The 26,073-nt window shown below is 47.6% G+C and overlaps 1 protein-coding gene across 7 annotated transcripts in view; it reads left to right on the top strand.

The window, feature by feature from the left end:
- The window catches only part of ASXL2 (ASXL transcriptional regulator 2), a 253,377-nt gene that overhangs the window by 51,391 nt on the left and 175,913 nt on the right, over window positions 1-26,073 (top strand). Inside the window, exon 1 of one of the 7 annotated variants that reach the window (XM_077812291.1) lies at window positions 10,246-10,417. The exons of the other annotated variants lie outside the window; for them this stretch is intronic. The gene's annotated coding sequence lies outside the window, so the exon portion shown is untranslated. Of the gene's footprint in view, window positions 1-10,245; window positions 10,418-26,073 lie in introns of those variants that run through there. 7 annotated transcript variants of the gene reach the window in all.

Raw genomic sequence — 26,073 nt, 5'->3', positions numbered from 1 at the left:
GATTTGGTTCCAATAACCATCCCTCAGTTACCTTAGAGAAGTAAAGGTGATACACCTCCTGGGATCAACAGTTATTTACCAGAGCATTCAAATCCACTGCCTATATAGTCCTGTTTACATTTGCACTTGCAGGATCCCTGAGTAGGTAGGCACTCTGCATGGATGTTACGCTTCTGTGTACTCAAGCACGGTCATTTATAACTAAACCGTCATAACTGTTGTCACTCCTTTCTTCCCTCCTTCCAAGAAATAAACTCACCGGAGAAAATCTTTTTCCATAATGGGATGTCACCTAGCAGTAGACAAGTCATCCTGGGCCTGTCGGTCATCCTGGACCTGCTCCTACCACGGTGTACGAAATATATGAGGAGCTACTTCATACTCTCTCTATCTTTCTCTTCCTGAAATCATGGAAAAATCCATCACTGCTTTCCTTTGGTGTGCCCCTCTTAATGGGGCACACATTAGATGGTAGCATTCAGATATCTGGCATTCAGATCCTACTTTAACTTCCTTGTAAGGAGACTGCTGTATTACACTCACTCTTCAGACTGAAGTGAGTAGGCTAATGTGCAGAGGGTTCTCCAGTTAATTTAAATGGGTTAGAATCATAGAATATCAGGGTTGGAAGGGACCCCAGAAGGTCATCTAGTCCAACCCCCTGCTCGAAGCAGGACCAATTCCCAGTTAAATCATCCCAGCCAGGGCTTTGTCAAGCCTGACCTTAAAAACCTCTAAGGAAGGAGATTCTACCACCTCCCTAGGTAACGCATTCCAGTGTTTCACCACCCTCTTAGTGAAAAATTTTTTCCTAATATCCAATCTAAACCTCCCCCACTGCAACTTGAGACCATTACTCCTCGTTCTGTCATCTGCTACCATTGAGAACAGTCTAGAGCCATCCTCTTTGGAACCCCCTTTCAGGTAGTTGAAAGCAGCTATCAAATCCCCCCTCATTCTTCTCTTCTGCAGACTAAACAACCCCAGCTCCCTCAGCCTCTCCTCATAAGTCATGTGTTCCAGACCCCTAATCATTTTTGTTGCCCTTCTCTGGACTCTCTCCAATTTATCCACATCCTTCTTGTAGTGTGGGGCCCAAAACTGGACACAGTACTCCAGATGAGGCCTCACCAATGTCGAATAGAGGGGAACGATCACGTCCCTCGATCTGCTCGCTATGCCCCTACTTATACATCCCAAAATGCCATTGGCCTTCTTGGCAACAAGGGCACACTGCTGACTCATATCCAGCTTCTCATCCACTGTCACCCCGAGGTCCTTTTCCGCAGAACTGCTGCCTAGCTATTCGGCCCCTAGTCTGTAGCGGTGCATTGGATTCTTCCGTCCTAAGTGCAGGACCCTGCACTTATCCTTATTGAATCTCATCAGATTAGTTCATTCATTGTCTAATGCCAGAATGTAATGTCCAGGAATGGTGCAAGCCTAATGATCTCTGGTTCAGATTGGAGAGCGGTTTTATTCTGCAGATCTTTAATTCTATCATTAGGGTTATAGAGGAGTCTGATACCCAGAAGGAGCTCACTATCTAAGCTTGTTGTAGACTGCTGGAGAAAACAAACACTAGCATCTGTCTATATGTTTCCACCAATAAATTCCAATAAATTAGTTGCCAGACTAAGAGTCTGTATTGGAGTTTAACTTGAGTTTTGCATTTAGCTTCCTTTTAACTTCTGACTGAAACTTTTTTTAGAAAGATGGCAAGAATGCAGTAAACAAGATTGCCTTGTTAGGAATGGACTGGGGAACTATGAGAGTGAAGTGTATTCTGTGAAAAATGGATGCGCACACTCAAAGATTGTGTAAGAAAGTAATATTGGCAATATAACTCTCTAAACATTGCATCAATATCTCCCAGGAAATACAAACATGATAGAGAGGGTCGCAAGGACTCTGGAGGAATTATAGCCATGCAGAAGAATGATGAAAAGGTTAGTAAAAATCATTCTTCAAATGTTCAAGTAGTATGAGCAGCTAGCCAAGGCTGTAAAGATATTAAAGGGCAGTGATGAAAACTTATTGACAGATGAGATTGAGATGGCTCAATGCTGGAACTGCTTTTTCTTTCTTGGTATTCATGAAGGTAGCTGAGGGTCAGATCCCTAGGATACATTGTTCTACTGATGATAACTTCAAGGTTTCATGATTTTAAAAAAGAGCAGATTATTGGGAAATGAAGGTGGTTGTTGCCTCAGGCCTAGATGAATGACATTCCAGACTTTTTGGAAGGGAGTAATCAATCAAAACACTACCTATGCCAGAGTTTTTTTTATGACTTGAGAATGAGGTATTGGTACTAAACACTGGACTAGGGAGATAGCGAAGTTTCCATGTGGATTCAAGTTATCTAGATAACTATAGAATTGTTCTAATGTTCTGTGTGAGCTGTTGGAAATGCTGATAATTTGGGAATATTGAAATGTATCACTTGGTGAAGGAGGTTTCTTGAGAGAACATTCTGGTAGGTTTTTTTTTTTGTTCATTGGAAAGTTTATTGAAAGTAAAACAGTGGGCATAAGGTAAGTCAGTCTTAGAAAACCATTCACTAACTTCATACACAAAAGAGAGATCCACAAAATGTGGAAGAATAGCAGTGGGGAAACACCACTACTGTCTTGGAGATAGCCAGTGGGTGGCAGAAAAGTATCTGGTAGACTACCCAAAGCGTTCGCTAGTGTTAGCCATACTTCTGGGTACTTCATATGTATTTAGCTCAAAATATTTGTACTGAAATATTTTGGTCTAATTAAAGTTTTGGGGCTTACTATAGAGTGTCTGGGTGACATTTAATGGCCTGTATTATCCAGATGATGTGATGGTCCCTTCTGGCCTTAAGCTCCGAGTTGTAGCAGAATGCAGAGCTTTAAAAAAAAGGGAGTTATGCTGGTAAATCAGAATGGCCTGATGGAGTGGGGTAGAAGTTTCCAGTTATAATGACCCAATAAACTGTAAGAATATTTGTTGTTTTGGGGACTGTATAGTACTCTTACTGTTAGAATGACTTTAACAAGTAGAAATTGGAGTTGGTAAGCTAGTATAACTTGTTTGCGTTTTTCAGCCATGGAGAGTAAATTGAGCATTCTAGAGGTGCCCATTACTGATTCTGCTGTTTTTTCATTATGATAAAAGCAACAGTTTAATTGCCTTTTCTATAAATTGGGTTCAGTAGGTGCTTGCTGCTGAAGGGCCCCGGGGGAGGAGATTATTATTAGAGTAATCTTCTGTCACCTGCCTACTTGTTGCTTTGCCTAAGATGGAGACAGAGAAGATGGATGCTGGAAAGTCAGCAGAAGCAGGCTTGGCTGATGCTGAAGATTGCTAGTCAACCCCAGCTCCAGATGACCCAGCAGCAGCTGCTTTGAGAGTTGGCTATCCAGCACCAGACCCAACAGGAACACCTGATCCAGCAAATGGCTGGGTTGATGCACCTGACTGGTGCGCCGAACCCTAGTCCAATTGGACAGGACCTGGGGGCTCTGCCCCCTGGTCTGCCAATACGACTCAAAAATGAGGCCTAGTGATGACTCCAAAGCATTTTTGGTGACTTTCAAATGGGTAGCCACCACTGCCAGATGACCACTAGAAAACTGGGCTACGCTGTTAGCGCCCGACCTGATGGAGCCAGCCCAGGCAGCCTAGTGGGGGTTAGATCTGCAAGATGCCCTAGTATATGAGAGAATGAAGGTCACCATCCAGGACCAGACAGGAATCAACCCCGACACATACCGACAGTGCTTCCACCAAGAAAGGTACCGGCAGGGGGCTAGACCCCGGGTGGTAGCCCAATGTCTGAGGGACAACACCTGTCACTGGTTGGAGAGAGAGAAACGGTCACTGGCTCAAGTAGCAGAGACAGTTGTCCTTGAGCAGTTTATCCAGATCCTCCCAGGTAGGGGGAAGGAGTGGGTACAGTGCCACTGACTATGCTGGCAGAGGCCGTAGAATTAATGGAGGACTACTTGATGGCTGATGGGCCAGAGACATGACTGCGGAAGCCCAGGAGTCCGAGAAGGAAGGATGGACTAGCTTTGGGGAGCTTTCACAAAATAGACCCAGGGGAATCACGACTCCTCCCCCAACCACCAGCTAAGCCCCCAACCCGCGAAGGCCAGCGCCCGATCAGTTGGACCAACAGGGAAGGAGACACTGAAGAGGGACAGACTCCATTGAAGGCAGACCCTGGGACTGGGGGAACCTGTGACCATTGCTGGGAGTGTGGCCAAGAGGACCATTTTTGGCAAGACTGCCCCCTACATGGATTGTAGTTATGGGCAGGTCTGTGTAGCTGGCCCTTGGGCCAGGAGAAAGGGTCCAGAAAAACTTGTAATACCAGTTCGGGTGGATGGAGTTCGCACAACAGCCTTAGTAGACTCAGGCTGTAGTCAGACAATTGTTCAGGAGGGACTCGTTCCCGATCTTTAACTCTCCGGGGCAAGTATATACCTTTAGTGTATCAGTGGGGATATACCGCCTTACCCTGCCGCATGAGTAAGACTTGATCTATGGCTGGGAAGAAACCCTCTAAGTTGGCATGGCTCCCAGGTTAGCCTACCCTGTGGTGGTGGGATGAGACTGAGCAGAATTTTGGGAAATCTTGCGAGGCCATGGCTCTCAACCTCCAGGAGGAGGAGCCACAGGATCAACAAGGGCGGGGGACTCCTCTTCAGCAACTCCAGGGAACGCGACCTGGAGAAGGACCATCCCAACCCCCTGAGTCGCCTGCAAAGTCCCCTCCGGGTACAGAGCAGCCTATTGAAGATGCCACAGGGGAATTGGAGTGTGACAAGGACTTCGTACAGGAGCAGAGGGTAGATCCATCTTTAAGTCGAGCCTGGGAGCAGGCAGCGACCCCAGACCAAGAGGGAGACGATATGCCACGCTAACCACAAGGACCATGGTTTGAGATTCAAGGGGACTGCCTCTACCGAGTGGTGCAGGAACCCCAAACACAGGAAGTCATCCGACAGCTCTTGGTGCCCTGGAGACTGCGCCGGAGCCTTCTGCAGCTGGCTCATGCAAAACCTTGGGTGGGACACCTGGGTAGAGAGAAGACCCTTCAGAGGATAGCTCGCCAGTTTTTCTGGCCTGGCATACACCAGGAAGTGAGGGATTATTGTGCTTCCTGCCCTAAATGCCAGCAGGGCAGACCAAAAGGGGTACTCAGGGCCCCTTTTGTACCTTTCCCTGTGGTTGGCGTACCGTTTGAATGAATTGGTATGGATTTCGTGGGACCAGTTCCCTATCTGATCAGTCAGGGAACCAGTTCATCCTTGAACTGGTCAATTATGCAACACGCTATCGCAAGGCCATTCCCTTACGCAGGGCTATGGCCCCTAACATCGCGACGGAGCTAGTGAAGATTTTCGCTTAGTTTGGGATACCCAAGGAGATCCTAACCGATCAGGGCACCAATGTATCCTCCAGATTGGTAGCGGAGTTGTCGCCTCATGAACATTTGGACCCTCAGGACTTCGGTGTACCACCCACAAATGGATGGGTTAGTCAAATGCTTTAACGGAACCCTCAAGTCGATGGTCCGCATGTTTGCAGAAGACAACCCCCGACATTGGGACGCCTTATTGCCTGCCCTACTGTTCACTCTATGGGAGGTCCCACAAGCCTCAACTGGGTTCTCTCCCTTTGAACTACTCTATGGGAGACAACTGGGGGCATCTTGGATCAAGAGGACAGGGAGGCACAAGAAACACAGGTCCTGGGAACCACCCACTACGTGTTACAGCTCCAGGAGCACTTGCAAGCCTTAGGTGCCTTCGCTCAAAAAAACTTGTTACGAGCTCAGTGAACCCAGGAGCAACAACATTACAAAGGTATGAAGGTACGCCATTTTGAACCTGGACACTGGGTTCTACTATTATTGCCCACCACTGAATCAAAGCTGTTAGTCAAGTGGCAAGACCCCTTTGAAGTGTCTCGCTGGGTAGGACCTTTAGATGAAGAAATCAGGCTACCAGGGCGATGGAAAGAAGTACACACGTATCACGTGAACTTGTTGAAAGCCTAGAAGGACAGAGAGGCCTTATTCATTGCATCCTCCCCCCTCCCGGAACTGGAACTGGGACCATTAGTAGGAGAACCCCTAGACCCAGGGCCAGTGATAATTGGTGAGGACCTCAGCCCCAAACAATGAGTACAGCTACAATGTCTCATACAGGACTTCCTGGATGTCTTGTCAATGCATCCAGGATGGACTGATGTCATAAGCCACCATATCCCAACAACCCCAGGACAGAGGGTGAGGGTCCATCGGCCCCTCCCCAGGAAGATGAGACGCGGCCACCAGGAATTGGAAATGATGCTTGAGATGGGAGTCGTGGAGGAATCTCGGAGTGAATGGCAAAGCCCAATCATTCTAGTCCCGAAACCCAATGGCGCCATCTGCTTTTGCATTGATTTCCAAAAAGTCAGTGCTATCTCCTAGTTTGATGCATATCCAATGCATCACATCAAAGAACTCCTAGAGTGACTAGGGGGAGCCAAATATTTGACACTAGATCTAACAGACGGGTATTGGCAGATTCCCCTGACGTCAAACTCCAGGGCAAAGACTGCCTTCCCCACACCATACGGCCTCTTCCAGTTCACAACTATGCCTTTTGGACTACATGGGGCAGCCGCCACTTTCCAGCAGTTAATGAACAAAGTACTGCAGCCTCACGACCACTACACAGCAGCGTATATAGATGATGACATGATTTATAGTGGCAGTTTGGAGGACCACCTTTGACACCTAACCAGTGTTTTCAAGGCCCTTTGGGAGGCGGGCCTCATGGCCAACCCCACAAAATGCCGTCTAAGGTAGGAAGAGGTGATGTACCTGGAGTATATAGTGGAAGAAGGCAAGTTACAGCCTCTGATTGATAAGGTGCAAGCTTTAGCCCAGGGGTCCCCAAACTTGGTTTGCAGCTTGTTCAGGGTAAGCCCCTGGCAGGCCATGAGACGCTATGTTTACCTGAGCGTCCGCAGGTACGGCCTCTTGCAGTTCTCAGTGGCTGTGGTTCGCCGTTCCCGGACAATGGGAGCTGCGGGAAGTGCACCACTCTACCTGCTGCCTCAGTATAAAAGGGAGCATCCCAGCTCATTCTAAGCAGACTGCTAGAGGGGAAGGATCTTGGGCGGAGGCTCCAGCCTAAGAGCCATCACAGCCTTTGCCTGTGGAGACCCTGAGAACTGGAGACCCTGAGAATCGGACCAGAGGGCTGTGGCCGACAGAATCGCAGGGAATCACCCGTGCTGAGGAGCCTGGAAACCCTGATGCTCAACGGATTACAACTCCTGGAAATGCGGTAGGAAGTGACCCAGAGAGTGGTACCTCCCACCCGAGGTCACCCTGAACATAAGAGCCGCCAGAATTGACTCTGGTCGCCAGGCCATGCTACCCTGAATGTAAGGGCTGCTGGAAGTGACTCTGGCCCCTTTCGGCGTAAAGGCGGTTGGGGGCACTGTAACAGCGGTGGTGTCACGACCCTGCCCCGTCTCGAAAGGGGGACAGGGTGTGCATACCCCATGACATGTCTTACCCCAAACCCCCTAGGATAGACATACAAACAACTCTTAAGCACATGCTTACATATGTTTTGAACCTGAGCTCGCTTGTGTGGCTGGGAGTATTGGTTAAAGCACTTGGCTTGCTTTAAGGCATGCTCCTACCTATCCATTTTGCAATGAGACTGCAACTAAAGCATGTGTAGCTGAGCTTGGTTAGGTCGCCCTCCAATGCTGTCTCACAAATCCTGGTTCCTTTATGTTCTGGCCCTTTTACTTACTCACTTGCTTCTTATACATTGAACGCTACCTGCTGGTTTATGTTCATCTGGCTAGCAATTAATCCTTCATTCCATGCAGCCTACTTCAGTTTTTTAAAGCAGTTCAGCTCTACCAAACAGCTTACAAAATGCCCATCCAGCATGCTGGTATGTGGCCAGGTTCTGCTTAATCTCTGGTGTGAGTCATACAGGAAAGCCTGGTTTTGGGAGAAGCATCTGAAACCTGTACTTGTATGAGACCACTGAAAAGCCTTGTAAAAGTGGGGATCAGGCGAACTGGTGTCCATGCAAGCAGTGCATCAAATATCTAAAAACCTTCATTAAGGCTAAGGGTGGCAACAGTAAGTCTGGCAACTCCCCATCTACCTCTCATATTACAAGAGTTGGACCAGGTGCTCGCAATCTCTGCAAGCACAGAGCCCCCAGTGCTGCATGACAGGTTTCAGAGCAGACACAGGATGATTTTTAGATCTGAGGAAGAGGAGACAGGTATGGGACTGAATGAGACACAAGAGGGAGCAGAGTCACAGGAACATGCTGGTGCATGAACCAGCCCAGGATCAGATGTGTGGCTGGATGAGCTAATAGCATCTTGGATGTATTTTCCAAGGGTCTGTTCAGGGATGAGCCTGGGAACAGTCTGCAGAGGAAGTGATACTGGACCAGGAGGTAGAGCCGCAACTAGGTAAGTGGCAGACGCCATCTTAATTATTTTGTGGGAAACTGCAGCATAATGGGAAGGATTTGTTTATTATGACCAATAACATTTTTATGGTGGAGGATATTACATGCAATGAGGTGACTCAAGTTTTAGTGGAAGTCATGATCCTTCCCTGGCTCCCCTTTGCACTCTCTCCATGTGATCCCAGATGGATTCCAAGAGGGTGGGGAAAAAAGCTAGCAATTCACTTTTACTAAATTTGTTTTAAAAAATTCAGGATTATAGGCTTAGTAAGCATGAGTGCATATTTCTGCATATAGTCCTTTCTTTGTAACTCTGTCATATCAGCAGACTGATAGAGAATTATATCATTATTTAGCCTGACAGCAGCATCCCGTACAGTCTGGATTACAACTCTACATGACTCTGTTCAGTGGCCTTCTCCTGTCCATCTGATGTACACTGACCGAGCTGAGGAGAGATGGGGGGAGATCAGTTCTGCTGTTCGCAAGCCTCTGCATCCTAGTTCAGGATCCTGTTAATGTTCCCCTGAATTTTCCCCCACTCCTGACAGGTGATCATGAGATGTTCTTAAGCAGAAGAAATTCAACATGGTCAGTGAGATTTCTGGGAAGAGCAAACTTCCAGCAGCTTTCTCTGTAGCTTACTAGCCCTTTCCACTCCTTGATACTCTTTTCAGTCAGCTGGTGATGAAAAATCTCCTTCTCATAGATGGAATTCCACCACTTGCCTGGAAAAGCTGCTCATTCCATTCTGGGACTTCCAGCAGTTGACTGTCCTATAAGGCTTTCCCAGTCTGAAATAGTGTTAGAACCAGTACTGGTAAAGGCTTCTGGTCTGATTGCTGTAACACCCACTTCCTGCCCCCCAAACCAGGGCCCAGATGTTTTTTAAAATGAATTAAATTTGAAATTGTTACTGTAGTGTCTTTGGCAGGGACTTCCATCTCACCTGGGCTGAGGCAGCCACCCATGTGGCACCTTAGCGACTAACCAATTTATTTGGAGCATGAGCTTTCGTGAGCTCTTGGGGAGAGACCCCTGAACCAGAATGGAAAATGGAAGAGGCTCACAGAGAACCTGTTGTACGGTTTTGTGTGCCTATTGGACGAACAGTTTGGTACTCAGTGTGATGGAGGAGTGGGACAAGAGCAGGAGGAGAGATGTTGTGACTCTCTGTACCTCAAAGTAGCACCCTGGAACCCCCATATTCACCACTGTGAAATTATGATATGTTATGGACAAAGTATGCCTTATGAGGTATCATTTTGTAAGTCTTGATCTGTTGAACAATAGCCTGTTGGAATGTATATACTATCATTGTATGTGATGTTATGAAGTATTACTATATGTGTTACTGAACTATGTTGTGAGGTTGGGAACACCCACAACCAGCCTTTCAATTACAACGAAGGAGTAGCCATCAATAGCCAGATGGTGTTAATGGCTCATCAACAGACAATCGCGAGATGATCCCAGGGGGTGCATGGCAGTATAGTGCCGCCGGACAGCACTCCGCTGTTTTTTTCTTCGGCAGCAGCTCTGCACGTCCACGGCTGGTGTTCCCCTCCGGCGGCCCGCCTGCGGCTGGTCTTCCGGTCTTCTTCCGGTGGCAGCGTGCCTGTGGCAGGTCACCCTGAGGGTGCACGGGCCAAAAAGTATGGAGACCGCTGTCCTAGAGACTTCTCAGAGAAGCCACATATGCCATGGGGGCAGACTAACCCACACCACAGCAAAGATCATTTCAACAAGATGGAAGAAAGTATAAAAAAGACAGTGACATCATCACTTGGCTTCCCCCCATCCCCAATCTCCACACTTGGAAGAACGTCTGGAGGACAAAGATTTTGAACTGGGGAAGAGTGGTTCCAGGCTGGAAGGTAGTCTGGGCCTGTGTATGGAGGAACTGTAACCTGCTTGTATCATCTGTCAGGGTGAGGAAAGCTGTATGATTCGACTCTTGTTTAGACTAAAAGTTTAGGATTTAGAAAGCATGTTTACTGTTTGTTTTCATAAGGTAATTATGCCTACCACTTATAATCACTTCACATCTATCTTTCTGTAGTTCATGAATCGGTTTTATATTTTACCTAAAGTAGTGTGGTTTGATGGAAGTGCTTGGGGAACCTCAGCTCCGGTTAACAAAGGCTGTTGCACTCCCACTAACCTTTGGCAGAGTGGCAAACAAGGTAATAAGCTTACGTTGACCAGGCTTCTGACCAGAATAAGACAGGACAGTTCTGAGACGCAAGGCTGAAGAGCTGGAGCCTCTCTGCTGGTGGTTCATAAGTGGCTGGGAGGTCATTCATGTAATTCAGTTGGGCATGTTCCTGTCTGTGGACGTCTGTGTAAGTGCAGTACGTGTCAGAGCTTTGTAGCTTAACATCAGCATCACAGTGTGAGAGGCAATACAGGTTGGTGGGATAGAGGGCTTGGTGGTCCCACAGTCCAGGTTGCACCCTGGGAACCTGTCCTGGAGTCCCTGGGCGATGCTCTGGAACTGCTCCCTAGGAAGCCAGTCAGGACTCTGGGGAAGTCTCCTCTCTGTGAGCAGACTGTCTGCAGGGCAAGAAGCTCACACGGCTTCCACCTTCCTGGGTCTGACCTCGGAGCATTCAGCATCCTCTGCCCCTCCCTGCGCTTCCCACAGTGAGTCTGTTCAGGCAGGGCTCCTGGGGAAGCTAGAGGGTCCTGCACCCCAACTTCGCAGTCAGACGTGACTCTCAGCCAGACAGTAAAATAGAGGTTTATTAGACGACAGGAACATGGTCTAAACCAGGGCTTTTGGGTACAGAGAACAGGACCCCTCGGCTGGGTCCATTTTGGGGACAGTGAGCCAGACAACCACATCTGCACTTCACTCCATGTCCCCAGCCAGCCCCAAACTGACTCCCCCTCCAGCCCGTTCCCCTCTGGGCTTTGTCCCTTTCGCGGGCCAGGAGGTCACCTGATTACTTTGTTCTCCAACCCTTTAGCTCTCACCTTGCAGGGGGGAAGGGCCCAGACCATCAGTGGCCAGGAAACGGGGTGTCGGCCATTTATATACACTGGCCCTTTGCTGTGCAACAATTACACCCTCTTATCCCACCACCTGGAAACTTAAGAAATGCATAGGGGAAACTGAGGCACTCGATCAGTATTCAGAGGAAACGTTAAGAACAGTCCGACTTCGTCACATCTCTCCCCCCTTCGAGACTGAACTGAGCAAGGTCACTTTAGCCATGACCTGGGGAAGTTCGAACCCGCCAACGTTCCCATGGATGCCCCAGCATCTCTCCCATTCCTTGGTGGGAGTTACACAAGGCCCTTCCAGTTCTATGCCCTTCCAGTTTCATGCCCTCCCTTAGGTCAGGTGTGCTTGATGGCGCTTGCAGGCTGCATATGGTTTATGCAAAGTTTGTGGCCCATGCCCTTTTGCCACCCCAATACCCCTGGGGTTCAAACAGAGATCGGGTCTTCTCCCAGAACTCCAGTCTGGAGGCTGCAATTCGGGCTCTCTTGGTTAAGAGCCCATATAGAATCATAGAATATCAGGGTTGGAAGGGACCTCAGGAGGTCATCTAGTCCAACCCCCTGCTCAAAGCAGGACCAATCCCCAATTAAATCATCCCAGCAAGAGCTTTGTCAAGCCTGACCTTAAAAACTTCTAAGGACGGAGATTCCACCACCTCCCTAGGTAACGCATTCCAGTGTTTCACCACCCTCCTAAAAAAAGTTTAGAAAAGTTTGAAAAAGTTTTTCCTAATATCCAACCTAAACCTCCCACACTGCAACTTGAGACCATTACTCCTTGTCCTGTCATCTTCTACTACTGAGAATAGTCTAGAACCATCCTCTTTGCAACCACCTCTCAGGTAGTTGAAAGCAGCTATCAAATCCCCCCTCATTCTTCTCTTCTGCAGACTAAACAACCCCAGCTCCCTCAGCCTCTCCTCATAAGTCATGTGTTCCAGATCCCTAATCATTTTTGTTGCCCTTCGCTGGACTCTCTCCAATTTATCCACATCCTTCTTGTAGTGTGGGGCCCAAAACTGGACACAGTACTCCAGATGAGGCCTCACCAATGTCGAATAGAGGGGAATGATCACATCCCTCGATCTGCTGGCTATGCCCCTACTTATACATCCCAAAATGCCATTGGCCTTCTTGGCAACAACGGCACACTGTTGACTCATATCCAGCTTCTTGTCCACTGTCACCCCGAGGTCCTTTTCCGCAGAACTGCTGCCTAGCTATTCGGTCCCTAGTCTGTAGCGGTGCATTGGGTTCTTCCGTCCTAAGTGCAGGACCCTGCACTTATCCTTGTTGAACCTCATCAGATTTCTTTTGGCCCAATCCTCCAATTTGTCTAGGTCCCTCTGTATCCTATCCCTACCTGCCACCGTATCTACCATTCCTCCTAGTTTGCACTCTCAGCAAATTTGCAGATGATACTAATCCACACCATCCTCCAGATCATTTATGAAGATATTGAACAAAACCAGCCCCAGGACCATATCTTGACCTTGGCCAGCTCTAGGCTTGGGCAGCTGCTCCCCACCTTGTGTCCCAGGTACAACGCCTCTGCCTTACACCTTCCAGCTTTTACGGTCAGTCCTGCTTCCTTGAGGCAGGCCAGCACTCTCTTCACCTGGGACACGTGTTCCTCCCAGGTCTGGCTGAAGACACAGATGTCCTTAATGTACGCCAGGGCCAAGTTCTGCACCCCCCCTCAGCTTGTCTAGAATCTCACCAGGCCTAGGCCTGGGGTAGGCATCAGACACAGTGATGGCTTTAAGCTTCCAATAGTCCCCACAGAACCAGATGGACTCATCTATCTTGGGGACCAGCCCCACAGGTGAGGCCCATGGGCTGTTGAACGGCTGGATCACCTCTAAAGCCAGCATGCCCTTGACCTCTCTCTCCAGGTTCTGGGCTGTTTTCCTAGTGACTCTGAATGGGGGACACCTGATGGGAGGATTGGCTCCCACCTCAGGGAAGAGATCCACCAGGGGGTCTTCCCCATTCTCTTCCCGACTGTCCCTGACTATGTGCAGGGGTCCCCTCACTCTCCTCCCATACAGCAGCTCAAAAGGGAAGAACCCGGTGGATTCCTGGGGCACTTCCCCGTACCACCGGTGGGGAAGGTACTTGTCCCAGTTCTGCGGATGCTGATTTCATAAAAGTCCTCAGCATCATCCTCCAGGTCCCATAAAATCTCTCCACCAGCCTGCTGGACTGAGGGTGATATGCAGAGGCCCAGGTGGGCCAGACCCCCCATTTCTCCCACAAGCCCCGGAGCAGGGTTGACGTGACATTGGACTCCTGTCTGTAAGGTCCTGGCTGGGGACCCCCACTCTGCTGAAGATGTTCAGCAGCGTGTCTGCCTCGGTGGAGGACAGAGCCACTGCCTCTGGGTAGTGGGTGGCGAAATCCATCACCACCAGGATGTATTTCTTCCCTGACCGGGTCTCCTTGCTGAGGGGCCCCACTATGTCCATAGCCACCTTCTGGAAAGGCTCCTCTGTGATGGGCAGGGGTCTCAAGGGGGCTTCACCCTTATCCCGGGCCTTCCCCGCCCTCTGGCAGGGGTTGCAGGACATGCCGTGCTGCTGGGCTGCGTCACAGACTCCGGGCCAGTCACAGTTCTTCAGCAGCCACTGCCTGGAGCCTGGATCCCCTGGTGTCCTGAGAGAGGGACATCGTGGGCCAGGTACAATAGCTGGCGGTGATACTTCTGGGGCACCCCCAGCTGCCTCCTGATCCCCCACAGTATTACTTCCCCTTGGGGAGCCCATTCCTGGTACAGGAATCCCTTCTCCCACAGGAATCTTTCCCTGCAGCCTTCCCCAAGGGGGTTTGCAGCGCTGTGGCCAGCAAGTTCCCTCAGCTACTCCAAGGAGGGATCCTTCTGCAGCTGGATCTGGAATTCAGCTGCTGGGGAAGGGAGTGGGACCTGTTCCCTCTCGCTGGCTGGGCCTGGGGTCACAGCCCCGCTCCCTCCCTGCCGTGGACTCACTTCCCACAGCGCCTCTGGACCAGGCAAACCTGGTTGGCAGTCGTCCTGCCCTGCCTGTGGGTCCCCCCATTCAGCTGGGGTCTTCTCTCCCCCACTTGCTCAGCAGTGCCCTTGCTGTCCCAGTGGGGGCAGGCAGCAAGCTCTCTGCTCTCCTTACAGCATCAGAGCCAGTGTGAGCCCCTTCTCGGGTGTGCAGGGGGGCAGGGAACATCTTTGTCCCACCCAGCCCCAGGGGTCTGGTTACAGGGAGGCAAGTAGCCTAAGCCTAGCAATTCCTACCCGCTGCCAGCCAGGTCATCTGCATTTTCACTGACCATTTCCCTCTCAGCCGATTGGTTCCCTAGATTCAAATTCAAACCCTCGGCCGTTACAGGAGCAGGGCCTGGATCCTGTCCCAAAGAGACACAGTCACCCCCCAACAGGGTCTCACAGCTGATATCCTGGAGAACCCCAATGACCAGCCTGCCTGACCCTCCTGTGTCTGCACAGGGATCTGGGCCATAGGCAGGGGGAGTGTCTTCATCCCTGGGACCTTCACCCAGCTCACACAGCCCCTCAGCATCTGGTGGGGGTGCACCACCCAGGGCCTGGCAACGGTTCTCTCTGTCCCAGGATCTCGCCACCCCAGGAATGTCTCCCCATTGACCATCACCTTCCGCTCCCACTGGGGGTCCGAGGGCCTGACCCAGGAAACTCCACACAGACATATAGGTTGGGACCAGGACTGGGAGCCTGTCCATCTCCCCACCCATCTGGCTGATGGAGTCTATGGCCTTGGGACCCAGCAAGGGAGCTAGACACCGGGGCTTTTCTGCAGAGTCCCCCTGGTTCAAATCACCAGCCTGCTCAAAGGCAGTGAGGTGGGCATCCACATCCTCCTCTCCCCCCCCCCCCCCCCAACCAGGGGCAGCAATTCAGTCTCGAGGTTCCCTGCGGAACTGGCCCCCCGGGATCCATCCCCACTCACCCCGGGGAGGTCCCCTCTGCCTCTTCCCTCCACCATCTCCAGTTCATGCTGCTGCTGCTTCTGCAGCTCTTTCTCGGGCTCTTGCTGTCTCTCACAGTCCTCTTGCTCTCTCAGACTCAGCTCCAATCCCATCCGTTTCCGATCCCCTGATGGGGAACCCCATCGTGAAGAGCCCCGTCTGGTCGGGGACAGGAGTCTTGGGGATGCCTGGCTACCACTCCAGCTGCTCCCAGATCCTGCTATAGCCTCATTTGGGGTCAGGAATCCGTTCCTTAGAGCGGTCATCCTCCTCCAGCTGTACGATTAACTGTGCTTTGGTGAACTTTCCAATGCGCAACCCTCTTCTTTTGCACAGGGTTACAATATCCTTCTTACGGAGATGGTGATAGGCCATCACTCTGCTGTTCCCAAGTTGTTGTGGACTCACAGGCCTGTGTGCCTCAGCTCCCCACGGTTTCCAGGGAGAACCTCAAGTGTGCCAGCTTTCTTGAGGTCACCACCTCTTTGCCAGGGTCGAGCTGCAGACTCCTCCGCCCCTGGGACTGCTCGCTGCAATCCCCAGGGGAACCCTGTTACTGCCAAAGTCCTTCTCTCTCCCAGGGCCAAGCCGCAGGCTCCTCCACCCCTGAGACTGCTCATCGCAGTCCCCAGGGGGACCCAATTACTGCACAGTCCTTCTCGCTGGTCACACACTCCCAGGGGTTAACCGCCCCCCGAAACCGCTCCTCTTAGCCTTCAGCATGCCTAGTCCTCGTCAATCCCCCTTTGTTTTACTGATCTCCAGTCACTTACTGTAGGAAGCGTTATCCATGGGGTGCAGTACATCCCACCTCTGCCACCAGTTATCGCGGAGTCCCCGGGCGATGCTCTGGAACTGCTCCCTGTGAAGCCAGTCAGGACTCTGGTGAGGTCTCCTTTCTAGGAGTAGACTGTCTCTAGGGCAAAAAGCTCACACGGCTTCCACCTTCCTGGGTCTGACCTTGGAGCATTCAGCATCCTCTGCCCCTCCGTGCGCTTCCCACAGCGAGTCTGCCCAGGCAGAGTTCTTGGGAAGCCAGAGGGTCCTGCACCCCAACTTTTTAGTCAGATGTGACTCTTAGTCAGCCAGTAAAACAGAGGTTTATTAGATGACAGGAACATGGTCTAAAACAGAGCTTTTGGGTACAGAGAACAGGACCCCTCAGCTGGGTCCATTTTGGGGGCAGTGAGCCAAACAACCACATCTGCACTTCACTCCATGTCCCCAGCCAGCCCCAAATTGACTCCCCCTCCAGCCCGTTCTCCTCTGGGCTTTGTCCCTTTCCCGGGCCAGGAGGTCACCTGATTCCTTTGTTCTCCAACCCTTTAGCTCTTACCTTGCAGGGGGGAAGGGCCCAGGCCATCAGTTGCCAGGAGACAGTGTTGGCCATTTATGTACACTGGCCCTTTGCTGTGCAACAATTACACCCCCTTATCCCACCACCTACAGACTTAAGAAATGCATAGGGGAAACTGAGGCACTCGATCAGTATTCAGAGGAAACATTAAGAACAGTCCCACTTTGTCGCAGAACCCCATCACAGATGCGTCTTGTGTTTCCTTGGGCATGACCAAAGGATGAAGGATCAGGACTGAGTACAGCAGTTGAGGTGTTTGAGCGGCTGCTCACCCTGATGGCTAGGGTCCTACAAATTCACAGTCCATTTTGGCCAATTTCATGGTCATAGGATGTAAAAAATCATAAATTTCATGGTTTCAGCTATTTAAATCTGAAATTTCATGGTGTTGTAATTGTAGGGTCCTGACCCAAATAGGAGTTGTGGGGGTGGTTGTAATTTTACTGTGTGGGGGAAGGGGAGGAGGGTTGCGGTACTGCTGCCCTTACTTCTCCGCTGCTGCTGCCAGGGCTCTGCCTTCAGAGCTGGGGGTCCAGCCAGCAGCTGCTGCTCTCCGGCCACTCAGCACTGAAGGCAACACAAAAGTAAGGGTGGCGATACCTCAACCCCCCTAAAGTAATCTTGTGACCCCCCCCCCCACCCGCAACTCCCTTTTGGGTCCGGACCCCCAATTTGAGAAACACTGGTCTGCCCCGTGAAATCTGTATAGTATAGGGTAAAGGTATACAAAAGACCAGATTTCACAGTCCCTGAAGCGTTTTACAAGGCTGTGAATTTGGCAGGGCCATACTGATGGCTGCCAGGCTGCAGCCCCCAGCTCCAGTGTATGAAGACTCTGCTCCAAGCTATCACATCTTGCAGCCAATGCAGCCATTGGAGAACGGTTGGTTTGGATGGGCTATGAACAGCTCAGTGAACTGGAAATGAGCAAATGTACCCTGTTCACACCACCCCCTTCAAACACGTACAACCTGTTCAAACAGGGGGAAGGAGACTAGTTAGACTGTACAGCTTGCACATCAGATAATGGTGCAGTTTTCCATATGATTGCACTTTTTAATCTTTTTAAATAGTTATTTGTGGACAGGCAGCAGTGATGTTTGAAATGGTTTTCAGAATACTTTTGATGATTTCAATACATTTTTGGTGAACACATTGGTCTTAGAGTAGCAGCCGTGTTAGTCTGTATCCACAAAAAGAAAAGGAGGATTTGTGGCACCTTAGAGACTAACAAATTGATTTGAGCATAAGCTTTCATGAGCTACAGCTTACTTCATCGGATGTATTCAGTGGATGCATCCGGTGAAGTGAGCTGTAGCTCACGAAAGCTTATGCTCAAATCAATTTGTTAGTTTCTAAGGTGCCACATTGGTCTTGGTTTACCACAATGTTGGCGAGTAAGTTCTTGGAAAAAGGAATGAGCTGGAAATTGTATCCAAAGCTTTTAATAAAGTAACACTTGTTTTATAAACACACAAAATCAGTTGCAAATAAGAGTAAATGTCAAATTATTTGCTATTTGACTACCACAGAACACAGCATTGCATTCCTCCTCATGCATCATAGGGTGATGTGAATGAAGAAGTATGTATATATGTGGACAAGGCATCTCTTAGTGCCCTTGCTTGCCTGGACTCGACCCCAGTGATGACGGGTGCACTTTCTGGTTGCCTGTGCTAAGCTGACAAACCAGCAGTGTCCTTGAGACTGCTCCAGGTGAAAATTCTGGCCTTTACCCTCACAGATATTGTGGCTTGCTGTGCCCTGCGCACAATATGGATGACATTGACCACACTGGCATTCAAATGGTTTTGTAGGCAGCGCCATCTTGGCTTCAACATGCCAAATGTGTATTCTAGCATCAGCTAAGTGTGTAATTAAACCTTCTGCTAGGTGCTCTGTGGTCAATTTTATGAACTAGGGCAGTAGAGTGTAAAATGGCAGTCGGCACAGTCACCATGTTGATAACTCTTGTTTGGAATGAATAAGATCCCTATTTGTCCAGACAGGTAACTAATACTGGTGTGCTGATGAGATCTGGCATGCACCTTTCTTGCACATCCCATATTGATGATCATGAACCTGTCTTCATGGTCAGCCAAAGCCTGCAGAATGATGTAGTGCTATTAGCTGGTGACCTATTCAAGGGCTTCTAATGGTGGGCAAACTGTGGGCACATGAGTGCCATTGATATACCCAGGGTAATTTGGGCAGCCTATTCTCTGAAAGCCAGCTGTTGTTTCATGCACGTTAGCTATGTCTACCACCCATGGTAAACCACTGTAAAATTGCCTCACAAACTCCCACTACCACAGCAGTGACACATGACTTGCCAATACTAAAGGTTAACCATGGACCTATAGCAGTCTGGGGTAGCAGGCTTCCTGGTCACTGTAGTAACCTGCTTCTGTACTGGTATGGCCTCCTTCGTTTGCATGTCCTGCTGCCGGAGGATTGGAACAAGCTCCTCACATAGCTCCGTGACCCTATGATATTTCACATTTTATCAGTCACGTGGAAGAAAACATAGTCATAACTGGTTTCAGAGTAGCAGCCGTGTTAGTCTGTATTCGCAAAAAGAAAAGGAGTACTTGTGGCACCTTAGAGACTAACCAATTTATCTGAGCATAAGCTTTCGTGAGCTACAGCTCACTTCATCGGATATCGGCATCCGATGAAGTGAGCTGTAGCTCACGAAAGCTTGTGCTCAAATAAATTGGTTAGTCTCTAAGGTGCTACAAATACTCATAACTGATAAAGGTGGCAGATGACCCAAAAATTGGGGAGTGGTAAATAGAGGAGAGGTCACTGTACCCTCAATTAAGAGAGCCCTTTCCCCCTTGGGGCTTGAACCTGGTCTTGTCTAAATTCATGGGACCACTATTTGAGCCTTTAGCAATGTGCTGCTTACTATACCTCTCCTGAAAAGTGGTTTTCCTAATTTTGCCATCACTTCTGCCAGAAGAGTCTCTGAACTGCGTTCCCTGATATTTGAGCTAAGATGTACATTCTTTAAAGATAAGGTATACTTACAGCCTCATCTGAGTTTCTTCCCTAAAGTAGTTTCAGATTTTCATAGCAATCAAACTACTTACTTACCTGCGTTTTCCCCAAAACCTCATGCAAATAGGAATGAAGGACAACACACATTGGATATTAGATGAGCACTAGCAATCTACATAGACAGGGCCAAACTATTTCAGAGGTCCACTCAGCTGTTCCTGGCTCTAGTGGACAGAATGAAAGGTCTCCCAATCTGCTCACAGACAACTTTGTCTTGAATTATTTCATATATCTGTACTTGTTATGAACAGGCAAATGTTTTACCACCAAGTAATGTGAGTGCTTTGCTCAGCGCATCTTCTGAAAGCTGACAAACACCTATTGGCATGTACTATATGAACTGAAAATTCTCTGAAGGTGATTAAAGCTGTTATTTCTGATCCTCTGGTTGGCTTATCTGTAACACTAAAAGATGGAAAAACCTGCAATACCAACAATGTGGTGGGAATCCTGTAGAGGACTGTATACTTGCTTTCGTTTAGAGTCATTATCTGGTTAAACAACTCAAACAACTAAATACTTTTTATTCAAGTAATAAAATTTTCTTTAAACCAGCATTGGGAGCAGGAGGGAAACTGTTTAGTCTGATGGTGATGTTCCTGACTAGTGCTGATATCAGTCTTATTTCCAGAACATCGCTACAGGCAGGTGGCTAAGAAATGCCAGTTTTAATCTAGAACTTCCTTTTCAAAGCTGGTACAGTTTGGAGGTGGATGAGTGCTGCTCATTTGGTGTGAGCTTTCTAAACAGTGCACTGAGGTAAACAAGGTCAGCTTAGTTTTAAAACTGCGACAGTACTGATAGGCATAAGAAGAAAAGCCTTTTGGATAAAGCTGCCTTTGCCGAAGAGACTAGACAGGATTGCAGATCCAAGGCTATTCTTTTGAGCTGGCACACAGCAGCTCTCTGAGCTGGTACTGTAGCTCTGAGAGGTGTGACCTGCTTCCATTCATCTCGGTAGACTGTTAATTTTTAAAATTTAATTGTACTAATTTTAAATATCAGTATTTTTCACCATTGATCAAAGAACACAAACCAGAGGAATGATCCTTTAATAAAAGTTCTGTACCGTGTATTATGTCTCAGGTTGGTATTGAGTAGGCAGAGCTTTTTACCCCTGCTTTAGGAAATATAGTCATAGAAATTAGAAATAGAAAGGACCAAGTCTAGTCTAGTTGATTCCATCCTATCAGCCAATGCAGTATTCTGCACAGTGTATATTATTGTGTTGTCTGTGTGGCTTTAAATTGTGGCCACAAGGTGTCGCTCATGATTCACATTCGGATGTGCTTTAGCTGGTTTCTGTGGCAGGAGGACAGTGTATTCCTTAAAGGTAGCTATGAACTTAAGATCTAGGTGAAGCTATCCTCTCCCAATGTGGGATTTAAATGCATACTAATGTCTGTCATGTTGGCATGTGTTTAAGGTTCAGTAAATGACGACTTATCCCTTTTCGCTACTGTTGTAGTACTTTATTTCCTTTTGTTTTCCCCCTGTTTCTTTTTGGTCTCATTTGCTGGTGCTTCCTTGCATGCTATCATGTTTGTACTGATGGTGGCACTGAAAAACTCAGCTGTTATTTCAGGTATTGATACCCCTGCAGAAGTCCTATGTAGCAGAACTTCATAATGAGCCTTTTCCTCTTCCCTATAAAGTTTCTGCTGAGAAGGAAGTTGTTCCTGGCAGAGTAAATCTGAGATGCAGCAGCTATTGTCTTGAAGTGAAATTAGCAAATATTGTCTGCCTTTATTTTTCTTCAACAAGAGAGAAAATGGCCCCATTTCACTAAAGTGGGTGTAGAAAGTGCAGTATACGCAGCAAGTTCTAACACCTACAGTAATGGGAATTTTAGAAGCTTGCACTTGTTTTGTAATTGTGCTCGGCTTTTGCTAGTCACTGTGGATAACTAATTATGCTTTGGAGATGGGGGGAGAAATATGTGATTTCCAAAGTAGCCTTATCCTGAATCATAGTGACCACTGTACTTTTTATGTCTAGAGCTATCTGGTGTTACTATTTGATAGTATACAGTGAGGTTTTAGGTGTGTGGTCCCAGGATATTAGGGAGACAAGGCAGGTAAGGTAATATCTTTTGCAGGACCAACATTTGTTGGTGAGAGAGTGCGAAACACGCTTTAGAGCTTCTTCAGGTCAGGAAGAGCTCTGTGTAAGCTCAAAAGCTTCTCTCTCTGGCTGTGTCTACACTACGGGGGGAGATAAATCTAAGTTACGCAATTTCAGCTATGTGAATAACGTAGCTGAAGTCGACGTACTTAGATCTACTTACCAAGGCGTCCTCGCTATGCTATGTCGACGGGAGATGCTTTTTCACTAAGAGGGTGGTGAAACACTGGAATGCGTTGCCTAGGGAGGTGGTGGAATCTCCTTCCTTGGAAGTTTTTAAGGTCAGGCTTGACAAAGCCCTGGCTGGGATGATTTAACTGGGAATTGGTCCTGCTTCGAGCAGGGGGTTGGACTAGATGACCTTCAGGGGTCCCTTCCAACCCTGATATTCTATGATTCTATGATTCTCCCGTTGACTCCCCGTGTGCTTCTTGTTCAGGTAGAGTACGGGAGTCAATGGGAGAGCGAACTGTGGTCGATTTAGCGCATCTGCACTAGACCCGCTAAATCAGTCACTGCACGTCGATCCCCTGGTAAGTGTAGACAAGCCCCCCCGCCCCCAACAGAAGTTGGTCTAATAAAAGATATTCCCAAACCCACCCTGAATTTATGGCTTTTTACAACTATTTATAATCCACTTTAAACCCCCCGCCCCCCAATATTCTCTCTCTCTAGAAACACACACACGTAACCCACTTAAGCGTGCCCCCCCACCCTGTTTTTTGTCCTTTCACCCTATGATTGGAGGGGTGTTAACATGTCGTTTCACCATTCATCATAATCGTCTACAGTAAAGACTGGTGCAAACAACAATGCTTCTGCTACTTCACAGTTCTCTTTAGTTGTCTTCCTTACCACTTAGTGTACAGGTCCAACAGTCACACATTATCTTTTTGTATTGCAGTAATGCTGTGTGCGCGTGCGTGCATGCATGCAGCTGAGTTCCTATATAACAGACCGTAGAATTTTATCCAGTAACTGTAACCTGTGGTTGAATTAAAGCATATTTTCTAATCTTGATTTTGAAGACTCAAAGCGATGAAGCCACTACATCCTTTGGTCAATTGTTCCAGTGGTGGCTTACCCTTATTGTTACCAATTTGCACATTTTATTTTCAGTTAGAATGTATCTAGCTTCAGTTTCCAGGCATTGGATTGTCTTTTATATCTGTCTGCTAGATTAAAGTGCATGCTATTTTCTGCCTTCATAGGTACTTATATAATATGATCCAGACACCTCTTAAACTTTTGATTGATGAGCTAAATAGACTGGGCTCAAATGTCTCACTGTACGATAACATGTTTTCCAGGCTTCAAATCATCCTTGTGATTCATCTCTGAACCCTCTCCAATTTTTCAGTATTCTTTTTAAAGTGTTGACACTAGTACTGAGTACAGTTTTCCAGCAGTGATTATGCCAGTGCCCTGTACTGTTTGATGTTCTTGTGTTTATACATCCAAGGATTGCATTACTATTTTAGCCCCAGCACTACGCAGTGTGCTAAGACCTGAAAAGGTTTAGAAAAACAACCTATATTCTGTATGTTTATCTTAATAATATGAAGAAAATCAAAACTTGTTTTCCCTCTTCTTGGTCGATGTTTCCTTGGAATAGCATATGGTGAGGGTAGGAGTTTTCTCATCAGGAATTGAAGGGATGAAAGTGTTGAATCTTTGGGAGAAAAATTCAGAATCTTAACCACCTCCTATATTCCCTGGAAAATTCTATACATGGACTAAAGGACTGTTGAAATGAGAATATGGCATAACAAATATCACGAAAGTGAACCAAAGAGGGGAAGATGAAATATGAATTTCTGATATGAAACAGAATTATTTTTGTCTTCAACAAACATCAGAACATAAGAACAGCCATACTGGGTCAGACCAAAGGTCCATCTAGCCCAGTGTCCTGTCTTCCCACAGTGGCCAATGCCAGGTGCCCCAGAGCGAATGACCAGAACAGGGAATCATCAAGTGAATTATTCCCAGCTTCTGGCAAACAGGCTAGGGACACCATCCCTGGCTATCCTGGATGAACCTATCCTCCATGAATTTATCTAGTTCTTTTTTGAACCATGTTATAATCTTGGCCTTCACAACATCCTCTGGCAAAGAGTTCCACAGGTTGACTGTGCGTTGTGTGAAGAAATACTTCCTTTTGTTTTGTTTCGAACCCGCTGCCTGTTAATTTCATTTAGTGACCCATAGTTCTTGTCTTATGAGAAGGAGTAAATAACCCTTCCTTATTTACTTTCGCAGCACCAGTCATGATTTTATAGACCTCTATCATATTCCCCTTTCATAGTCTCTTTTTTCCAAGCTGAAAAGTCCCAATCTTATTAATCTCTCCTCATACAGAAGCGATTCCAGACCCCTAATCAATTTTGTTGCCCTTTTCTGAACTTTTTCCAGTTGCAATAGATCTTTTTTGATATGGGGTGACCACATCTGCACGCAGTATTCAAGATGTGGGCGTACCATGGGTTTCTATAGAGGCATTCCAAACACTCTGTTAGCTTTTTTGACTGCCACTGCAAATTGCACAAGAAACAGCAGAACACTAGCTTATTTTCCCTTTGGCCTGTCATCTTTGATTTATATTCCATAAAGCCCTTCATGGTTTGGGTCCTTGCTTCTTGTGCTTTGAGTATAAGAATGGCCATATTGGGTCAGACCAATGGTCCATCTAGCCCAGTATCCTGTAGTGACTGGAGTCTCAGGGGGGCCATGCTGAGATAGCTGCGACTGCTCACTAAGGCAAACCCCAAAGAATGGGATAGACAGTCCCCCAAACTGTTAGATTAATCAAGCCAGCAACAAAACAGCTTCCACAATACCTTACTGGTTACCTGGAAGCCAAAAACATAGTTCCCTTCAAACAATCCAGCCTTGAGCTCCCACCCAGGCAGCTAAGTCAAATATGATGAGGATTACAAAAAATCTTATTCATATAAAAAGTTCTACCAATCCCAAAAAATTGGACGCATTACCCACGTTAATGAGTATCTCAGATCTTACCCAGATACATGCTTACAGCCAGTTGTTGTTAACTAAACTGAGGTTTATTAAAAAAGAAGAGAGAGTGCGTATTGGTTAAAAGATCATTATACATACAGACATGAATAAAGTTCATAGGTCAGTTTCATAGTAGAGATGGTTAGCTTTAGAGTTGCAAAGAGTCCTTTCAGAATCAGTTCATCAAGTTATAGTCCAATGTCCAATATCAGGAGACCTCAAGTCTTGTGACTGGTAGGCTCTTGACAGCAGACATTTCTTGGGTGAAGAACAGTGGCTTTGAAGTAACCTCCTATTTTCTAAGGACCACTGGTAATTAGCTGAATGGATTAGTATAAGGCAACTGCCCATTTCCTGCCATTTACAGGTAGTTTATTACATACTTCAAAGAGAAATGAAGACCATGATATTACCACATTTATAGTTTCTCTAAATGTTAATATTTCCTTTTGATCTTTGAACTAATAGAATACAGTGACAGACAGTAACCATTTGGTGATATTGTTAATCTCTAACAAGATCTAAATAAACATAGACTACTACAATCACTATCTTCTTCTAATTCTTTAACAGTGGCTTTGCTAGCTATTTATAAGGAATAGCCCTAATTACACTTTATATACTTTTCTAATATGTCTTTAAAGGTAGAATTTGGGGTCATTTAGCCTGCAAATTGCTTAACCTTTTTTGGCCCTGTGTCAGATCTGTCTTCCGACATTGGCCAATGCCAGGTGCTTCAGTGGGAATGAACAGAATAGGCAATAACTGAGTGATCTGTCCCCCCTTGTCCAGTCCCAGCTTCTGGCAATCAGAGGCTAGGGACACCCAGAGCATGGGGTTGCGTCCCTGACTATTTTGGCTATAGCCATTGATGGACCTGTTCTCCATGGACTTACCTACTTATTTTTTTGAATCCCGTTATAGTTTTGGCCTTCACAACATCCCCTGGCAGGGAGTTCCGCAGTTGACTGTGTTGTGTGAAAAAGTACTTCCTTTTGTTTGTTTTTAGACCTGCTGCCGATTAATTTCATTGGTTTAACCCTA

This window comes from Eretmochelys imbricata, chromosome 3, assembly GCF_965152235.1.
Source record: "Eretmochelys imbricata isolate rEreImb1 chromosome 3, rEreImb1.hap1, whole genome shotgun sequence".
NCBI classification, from domain to species: Eukaryota; Metazoa; Chordata; order Testudines; family Cheloniidae; genus Eretmochelys; species Eretmochelys imbricata.
Note: the sequence above shows the minus strand (reverse complement) of the source record. Positions and strands in the feature narration are given on the sequence as shown.